The following is a 9,870-nucleotide window of genomic DNA, read 5'->3' as shown; positions in this document are numbered from 1 at the left end:
TTTCCTGAGTGGTCTGTGACTGAAGAGAGAGAAGCCTGGGACAGCCATGTGGAGCTTGTGTGGGTCAGTGTCTCTCCCTTGCCGGAGTTATCCTCCTAAGCTGAACTCTGACCACAGGTAAACTGTTCCCTATGGAGAAGTCTTCAGGTCTTAACAACATGTTCAAGGCCACTGTGGCCCCAAGTTCTCTCCACCCCAACATGAGGTATGCTTGGGGGATAATGCCATCTTTAAAGGTATATTACTCCAGATTAAGCTCAGGCATTATCAGTCTTTAAGAGTTTCCTGTTAGATACACAGAGCTAATTTTCTATCGTCTCAAGGGGAAATGAAGAAGAGAGTTTTAAGAGAACAGCAGAGTCATGAGTCCGAGAACCCCAGAACTGGGAGGGGGCCTACTGGTTGGGTGATTGTTCCAGTCTCTCCTGGAATAATTCCAGTGCCAGTAGATTCACTACCAATCAACTGAGGTGACTCATCTTTGGACACTCCAATAGACATGTCCCACCAACAAAGAGTTGGTATCTCTCCCTACAGCTACCACACACTGTACAACACTACCCCTTGGGATCTTACAGACCCTTCCCCTTCTCATTCATTCATTCATTCATTCACTCAACAAACTGTTACTGATGTCTGCTAGGTGCTGAGCAAAGTGTGGGTTTTAGAGAGTAATAAGACTCAGGCGCCAGCAGCAAAAAGTGGAGCCCCAGTCCTTCAGGAGGTTCATCAGCCCCTCCCCACACCCCCTCTTCTCAGATGGTACAACTCTGTGCCTTTTAGAGTCTTTCCGGGACATATTTTGGAGTCTTTAAAAGAGGGACTCACTGTGGTTATGCTTTTCCAGACCCACCCCAGTCAGAAATTTCCCCTTCCTTTCTTTGCTCCCAGGGCTCCCAGAACTGAAAGTGAGCTTCCAAAGGGTTCTGCCCAACACAGGGCAGAGCGGGCTCAGCCCAGACTGTGGGAACATCACAGGCAGTCCCCAAATCCTTGCTGTGCTTCGTTTCCTTGTCTAAAAATTGGGAATAATCCACACCTCATGGGGATGCTTGAAGATGAAATGAGGTAATAGATATATAGTGCATAGCACACAGTAAATGCTCAATAAATGCCAATATTATTGTCATCACCATCACCATCACCCACATTCTACTAGCCATGCCTTTGGGAGCTCATGGAAAAGGAAACCCTTACATCTTGCCTTGGTGTTTACATTTTCCTTCCCAGGATAGAAGTGGAGGGTTTGCTTCCAACCTGAGGAATTGATCTTATTAGAGATGGCTCTTGTCTGGTCTGCTGGGATGATAGAAACAGCTGCCCATCACTGGGCACTGTGTATGTGTTACACATCATCACCTTTCATCCTTAAAAGCCTGAGAGGTAAGTAATATCTCCACTTTACAAGCAGGCAATTGGATCTTCGAGAGTTATAAGTGGCCCTGGGCTGCATAGCTGGTAAATACCGGAGCCCAGGCTGCAAAGCCAGGTCTAGATGTTTCTGCTCTATTTACTGTCTCCCAGATGCCAGAGTCGGTTACTGCCACCAACACCTGACCCCTGTCCCCCAGCTGCAAGACTCACAAACAGTGAGTCCAGTAAGTCTCCTACACCCCTGTCCAGGTCACTGCTAAAAGTTTTGAAGTCCCTGGTCTCCGGATGCAACCTGGTAAGAGGGAGCCTGGACAAGCTGTGCAGGGGGCCTCGGGGAATTGGAATGACTGAGTGATAGAGCCCACAGAAGAGGGGAGGGAAGGAGAGGAACTCAGGATGAGAGGAGCCAGACTGTCTGGGATCGAGACCACCACCTCTAGCTGTGTGACCACTGGGTGTCAGTTTCTTTACCTGTAAAATGAGAAATGAAATACTGGTACCTACTTAATTGGCTGGTTGTAAGACTTAAATGAGATACATTTATAAAGTTTTTAGTGTAGAGCTCAATCTATGTTAGCTATTATTATTATTATTTACCAAGCATGGATCAGTGATTGCTTCTCCTTGATCAAAGGCAGAGCTAAGGCACAAACTGGCAGCCCGAGGGAGAGTGGGGGCTGGGAGCAGAACCCGCTCTCGCCTTCTCCTACTCGAGTCTCATGTCCCACTCAGACCCAGGCCCCAGCTCCCACCCCTGCCTCTCCGAACCCTCGGCAGGCCAGGGCTCCTCATTTTCTGAGCACGTGAGCCCCAGAGATGCCACACGCGTTGCCAAGAAACCACCTTCCCCGTCTATTTTAAAACCTTGTCAAGGTTTCTGTTTAATGTTTTAAAAGGTTATGTTCTAAAGAGGGACATGGTTACATAAATTATGGCACATTAACCCGACGGGGATATTAAGCAACCATTAAAATGATAATTAGGAGGATTGTGTAGCAACACGTACAGTGCTTACAGATTAATATAAATGAAAAAACAGGGTAAAAATTGGATTATAGAATGATTGAAACTATTCAGAAATATATACCTAGGAACAAACACAGGCAAATGGTGGCATTTCTTTCCTTCTTTTATCGCTCTCTCCCTTCCTCTTCCCCACCTTTTCTCTCCTCCTCACCTCTTCCTTCCACTCCTTTCCTTCCTTTCACTTAAGAGAGGTTTACTGAGATCCTACTCTGGGGGACTCCATGCTTATCACCCAATTTAGAGAGGTGAAAAAACAGTTTCTGCCCTCAAGAAGTCTAAAGAGAGACAAGTCTGAAAACAAACAACCTTGACATCTCAGAGTATAAATAATTCAATGTGACAAGGAAAGTAATTAATTCCGCTCAGGGGAATCAACAAAGCTGCCCTAATCAGTGTCCTACTACCTGAATCATTCAGATTGGAAGGCATTCGGTTGGAGAGGAAGAGGGCCCCAGGTGGAGGGAATAGCCTATACAAAGGCACAGAGATACGGGAGAAGAGGCCTCACATGTCCTGGGGACCTGCGGCCCATTGACCCCTTGAGGGACTGAATGTCCACCTGACATTACTATCATGGGTCAGGGGGCTTGGACCCCATAGTTATCGTTAGGATCCCATTAAAGTCCTGGTAGGCAGGAGTTTGTCAGAATCACTGGGAGTGCCCCTGAGAGTTTCATAGGACCTGTGGATATTGGAGTTGGAGAAGTTTCATGAAGCACTTAGCCTCCTGATCATCCCAATCACCCAGGAAGTAAGTTGAAGATAGAAGTTCTCCTCCATTCAGGGCATTCGAGAATCGCCAATCGGGTCCATCACCCTCATTTCAGGTGCAAGGGAATGAAGCCTAGATAGCAGAAACTGGTGATTTATTCAGTCAATTAGCAAATTACTGGCCTGACCTCAGTTCTCCTGGCTGCCAAGTCAGTGCTCTTTGCAGCACATCAGGTTTCCTTTCCAGGGGAGCCCGGTCTCACCTCTTCCCTCCCATGAGCCAGCACTTCCCTGTTTGCTCCATTCTCACCTCTCAACTTCCAGGACTTGCAGCCACTTCCCAATACTGTAAGATATGTGGACAAGACCTGTTCTCCACGCATGACCTCCACAGGTTCATCCTCTTCAACTTTCATCTTCTAAATAGTCCCATTAATATGATGCCTTATGTCAACTCTGGGGAGCAGCCTCCGGTTTTCAAGGTCATATAATCCATTTCCCCAACACCTCCAGCTCCTTCCTGCTCTCTTGAGAAATGAGATGTCAGTAAGGCATGCTGGCTAGAGTAAGGAAAAGAGGAAACCTGGGATAAGAGCCCAGGGTTCCCATTCTCCTTCCACGAACCAGCTCAGAAGTTACCTAGAGAAAATCCTTCCTGACTCAGCACCTCAGCCTCTTCTTTCGGCAGTGGTGGGGCACCAGGAGTGCTTAAACCCAATGACCTCCAGCCCTTCCAGGCCTGGCAGCCATGGGACTACGTTCTGAGTGTTTGCAGGTGGGAAAACAAGGACCGGCTTCTGCACACGGCCCTGGCTTTTTCAGACTGGAGCCACGTGCTTGGGGCGTGCATAACAAGGCCCCAGGGGCATGATGTGGGTCAGCACTAGAATGTCATAATGGAAACTGGCCTTTGGGGAGAATGGATCAACTCGGACCACAAAGACTCTTTGGCCATTCGCCACTTGTTTTTCTGTTTATCCACCTATAAATTTGGTCGCTTGCTTTGGCATTTATGTGGTTCCAGAACGCTATTATCTTGTCAACACTGTTCTACTGCATTGACATTATCTCTTAATTACACAATTACCATGTCAAGTACTATAGACATAGTAATCCAATATTTGAAGTGTTCAAGCACAGACTGCATTTTTAAAAGTATAATTTGAATCTCTGGCCAGGTAGCTCAATTGGTTAGAACATGGTCTTGCTACATCAAGGTTGTGGGTTCAATCCTCAGCCAGGGCACAGACAAGAATCAACCAATGAATGCACAAATAAGTGGAACAACAACTCCATCTCTCTCCCTCCCTCTCTCTCTCTATCCCCCTTCTCTAAAATCAATAAAATATTAAGAAAAATATAATTTGAGTCAAACTATTTGGTAAAAATCACTAATGTGTGGCAGTCAGAAGAGACCTTTTGGTATCTGTTTATTTCCCCATTGAAAGGAGGGAGAGACTGAGGCACAGAAAGGAGAAGGGGCCTGCTGCTGGCCACACGGACAGTTTTCAGAATAAATTTTGCAGACATGAGGACCAGGACCCATCTTATGTCACACAGCAACTGAAGAGTTGTGGGTTAGAGTTCAGGCCTGGTAATTCCTGGGCCACTGAAGCTTTCCTTTTTCATGAGTAGGTTTCCCTTTGGCCTCGTCTTGCTCACAAGGTCTGTGGATGTCAGCCAGTCAGCATCAAGTTGGAGAGCTAATCCCTGAAGAACTGTCTTACTCCAAGGACCAGGTCCTGCTTCACACAGATGCTCATTCAAGGAACATAACAAAGTCCCATTGGGCTCAGTCTCTCCTCCGTGTGAAGAAATTGCATCTCTAAGGAGCACCTATTTTAAAAAAAAGGTAAACTGCCAATTGGCAGAGGCAAGGCATGAAACCATTGTGTCATTGACAATGATTAGTTTATTAGCCAGACAAGCCTGTGGGAGTAGCACATAGGGCAGGTGGTAGTGGCTGAGGGAGAAGGAAGAAAAGACTCATGGAGAGCAGTGCCCTGGGGAAGAAAGGCTGAGCTGGAGCAGAGATGAGGATTTTGGGACTGGGAGCAGCATAAGTATAGTCTAAAGGAATCTTCAAGGGGACAGGATTGACCCTTGGATGAAATTCACCTGTTTCCCATTCCTTGCAATCCAAGTCTAAGCTGGACATGACAGACACTTGTCACAGCTCCTGCTCAGTGACTACAGGAGTGGGGGAGGCTTTCTCCCTCTGAGCTTGGTGGTGTCCCCAGAGCTCATTCTTAACAAAGTCTCCTCAGTTTGTGCAGAAGAGGAAATATTTACCACCTGCGGTGGGTTGAATTGTGTCCCCCAAAAGATGTGTTGAAGACCAAACCCCTGGTACATGTGAATGTGACCTTATTTGAAAACAGGATCTTTGTGGATGTAACCAAGTTGAGATGAAGTCATAATGGATTAGGGCAGAACCTAAATCCAGTGACTGGTGTCCTTCTAAGAAAAAGGTTATTTGGACACATGAGGAGATTGCTCTGTGATGAGAAAGGCAGAGACTGAAGTATCTATGAGTCAAGAAACACTATGCTCAGCCAGCATCCACCAGAAGCTGGAAGAGGCAGGGAAGGACCCTGTCCCAGAGCCTCCAGAGAAAGACTGGCCCTGTTGACACCCTGCTGTCAGAGTTCTGGCCTCCAGACCTAGGAGAGAATTACTGTTATTGGTTTACGCCACTCCTGGAAGTGGTCTCATTCTGCCCCAAAGTTCTGTTTGGCCTTCTTTCCTCCTAACTGACTCCGTGTTTCCCGTCCTCTTGCCACTCCTTTCCTCATGCCCTTTTCTAAGGCTCATGCTGTCATCTTCCCACCCACAGCTGTTCTCCTCCTGCTCCCACCTAAGGCCTTCTTGCCAGACCCTCCTCTATCATGGCTTCAAAGGTCCTTTCAGAAATGCACCCATCTTTTTTCTGGACCCAGCTGCATAATCAAAATCAAATACCAGAGGGGATCCCATGAAGGGGAAGGTGAGGGAGTGCAGGGAAAGCTTCCCTGGTGTCAGGGTTCTGCCTTCATTCAGCCTGGGGGTGGCTAGCTGGTGGTGGGAGCGAAGGTGCATAACTCCTTCAAAGCATGAAGCCATTTCTTCAGATAAAGGCCCTAAAATATTACAACAGTATTTCAAAAGCAGAAGTTCTTTCCCCTCCTTCTCCTCAGTTCAAGGTGTTTTTAAGTGAACCAATAATCAAGCACAGCTGGATCCACCTCTGAGCTCAGAGTTGTGTTTGGCGGGCATTTTCCGGCTGGATTTGCTCAGAAGGCTAGAACTGCTCCACAGCTGGGAAACAGACTCAGTGTTCGCTCACCTTAGGGTCCGTCCTGTGAAGACAATCTCTGTGTATCCTCCCAGAGACAGAGAGATGGAAAAGCTCAGAGAGATCACGCACTCGCACACTCACACACGAATACACACTCTCATGCACACATATGCATGACCACATACACACTTACACACACACACACCTCGTCCCGCATCATCAGATCAGCCTGTACTGTCTGCAGAGCTGAGTGTACTGTGCGTTTTCTCAAACCTGTTAATACCCAGGGTCTTCTCCATATCTGGAATGTTTTTTTAACCAAGCACAATACAATGACTCCTTCAAGTTTCAGTTCAAATGTCTTTTCTATCAAAACTTTCCTGGGGGGTGGGGCAGATAAGGGGGACAGCTGCAATAGTGTCAACAATCAAAATAAGGGGAAAATATAACTTTCCTGAGGACCTTTGGACTGCACCCATCACCCCTCCTCTGTGCTCCAGGGCACGGCAGACTCCCTCATCGCACTGGCACTGGGTCTCCACAGCTTCAGCAGCGCTGCATCATGGCCCCCCTACGTGCCTGGGGCAAGGACTGGATGGGGGGAGGATGAGGCGCATCTTTGGTGCATGAAGGAATGCATGCACGTTACACCTCGCAGGGTGTTTTCATAAAACAGATTTTAATTTCTTTTACAAAGTAAATTGTATTTATGTACGTAATAGGTACAAAAATCCCAAAGTGAGAACAGGATGTACAGTAAAAACTCCTCCTTTCACCCCTGTCCTCTCACCACCCCGTTCCCCTCTGTGGAATTGATAGCTGCGTTCTGTTGTGTGCGTGACCTTCTATAGTCTGCATGTGTAAGTGCACATACATATAGTCCTTTGCTCCTTTTGGCACACGTTGTAGTGTCTTGCTTTTTTACCTGTTGCCTTTTCATATAGCTTACAGACCTTCACTATCCGTCCCCTGAAAGCTGCCTGGATGTCCTCACCAGCTGCGTGGCGTTCCACTGTAACCATGCGGCGTGATTACTTCACCAGTCACGTCGGGTTGTTTCTAGCCCTTTGCTGGTACGAACCACGCTGGCATGGAGAGGCTTGTGCACTCGTTGACAGTACTTAATCTTGAGAGTACTTAATCTAAATACTTTCAAATGGTGAGGTTTCAGGCTCCAATAAGGTGGACAGAGTGACTTTTCTGACACTGTGGCAGTTACTGCTAACTGGCTTATTCAACACTTTTCCCCACCTCTCTAGAAGGCTGAGCCCGAAAAGCCAGAAACTGCATTTCCTAGGCATCCTTGTAGGGAGATTCGGGGTAAGATTTGGGATCTATGGAGTGGCTGCCCTGTGGTGAGGTCTTGACTTGGAACTGAGTTGTTGAGCAGAGAGGTGGAGAATACACCTTTATGTGTCAGTGGGCCTGGTGGCAGGTGTCTGGTTCTGTTGACAGCTGTGGGGGCAGATGTTTGAGACTGGAACTTCCTGACTGAGGGAGACAGCAGGTCATTAGGTCCCCACTTCTGTGGTGTCATTTTGGGAGACAATCCTGGAAAGTCAGCTTAGTGTCTTGCCCCCAGATTGTGATCCACAGCTTACGAGCAGAATGCCCAGGCCTCCGCCAGGTGCTACAAATCAGCTGCATTTCAGATGGCCCCAGCTCATTTACCTACTCATTTGATATTGAAAAGTGCTGGCCTAGGCTATGGTGGATCTCAGCCAAAGCTAGAATGACAATCACCTGGGGCGCTTTGACCACTCTGAAAGCCCAGGCCACACACTCGATTAAATCATGATCCTAGGGTGGAGCCTGGGCAGTAGCATGTAATCACCTCCTCAGGTGATTCCAACATGCAGCTAAGGTTGTGATCTACTAGCCTACAGTAAAAGTTCTGAATCTTGGTTATGCACAGAATTACCTGGGAGATAGAGATGTATGTACACAAATACTGGCTTAAGCCCTGGCCAGTGTGGCTTAGTTGGTTGGAGCATCATCCTCTAAACTGGAAAGGGCTGTGGGTTTGATTCCTGGCCAGGGCACACGCCTGGGTTGTAGGTTTGGTTCCTATTTAAGGCGCATGGGAGGTGGCCATTGATGTTTCTCCCATATTGATGTTTTTTCTCTCTCTCTCCCTTCCTCTATCTTGGAAATATACTAATACTAATACTAATACTAATACTAATACTAATACTAATACTAATACTAATAATTTAATTGGCTTGAGTAAGGCTTGGACATGAATATTTTATTTTTAAAGCTGTCTACACAGTTCTAACATGCAGTTGGTAACTACTGGTCCAGATTTATTTCCTTAGCCTTCTCTACTATTTATACCCCTTAATAAATATCACTGTTTTTAAACCAGTTGGAGTGGATTATTAACCTGCAACTAAGAAATAGGACCAATATACCTTGTTACAGCACTTGGGAAGTCACCTGTTCCAGCTGCACCTGAACTAGGGCTGGTCTATGTCGGGTCAGCTACCTTGGAACTTAGCATAGAGAGAACATGTAATTAAAAAGGGTTGTTGAGAAAAGCCATTGAGAGGAAGTGATAGGGAAACTACTGCCAACTGACTGGCTAAGAAGGACGGACCACGAAGGAGACAGGTAGGGCCAGAGACACGGTGAGCTGAGGCTGCAGAAAAAGAGAATGAGCGGAGGGGTGCAGACCTCTGGTAGAAGGGGAGGGGGACTTCCATAGTTTGACCTATGATTATGAAAGGTAATGGAAATGGCCAAACCAGATAAATAATTAATTTTAGTAATTTATTTTAATGTAGAAATAATGTATATGTCTGTTGGGTGGGCTTCTGGTAGTAGTACAGTGACCTCTGGGAGGAGAAATCAAGGAATTGGGGTCTAGGAGGAGGGACCCATCTGTGGAGGGACAGGGGTTCTTGGTCTTTGCCTGTAACCCCTCCTTCTCCTATTGTCCTCTCCTTCTTGGCCTGTAGGTCAGGCCCTGCCTATTTCTCTGCTCTGGCCTCTAAACAACAGCTATTGTCTTCCTTCTCCCCCATATTTGAACTGGACTTCGATGCTTCCTGCCCTGACCCTGGGTTCCACGGCCAGAGCTTACACTGATAAGGGGGCAAGTACAGCACAGTTCGAAAAGTGCCATCACAGAGGTGCAGGGGGTGTACTTGCAGGAAGGGATGTCCATAATGGCAGATTCGTGGAGCAGGTGACGCCATCAGGGAGAGTGAGGCTCACGGGAAACAAGCATGAGCAGAGGGCATGACAGACCTGGGAGTTTCCCCCACCATCTCCTTGAAGGCAGGGAGGGCTTGTGCCTTTCTCCCCATGTGTCTCTGATGACGAGCTCATCTCTTCTGTGTTGAAGGGTGTAGATGGATAATGGTAAAATGATGATATATGGGTTAGAAAGCTGCCAGCTGCAATTCACAGAATATCCCTGAAGCTGAACCAGAGAAGGAGTACATTAGTCACATAACGAGATGATCACAGGTGGCGGG

Source organism: Sturnira hondurensis, unplaced genomic scaffold (assembly GCF_014824575.4).
Source record: "Sturnira hondurensis isolate 20B ecotype Veracruz unplaced genomic scaffold, ASM1482457v3 Scaffold0000880, whole genome shotgun sequence".
Classification (NCBI taxonomy): domain Eukaryota; kingdom Metazoa; phylum Chordata; class Mammalia; order Chiroptera; family Phyllostomidae; genus Sturnira; species Sturnira hondurensis.
This window is presented reverse-complemented; position numbering follows the sequence as displayed.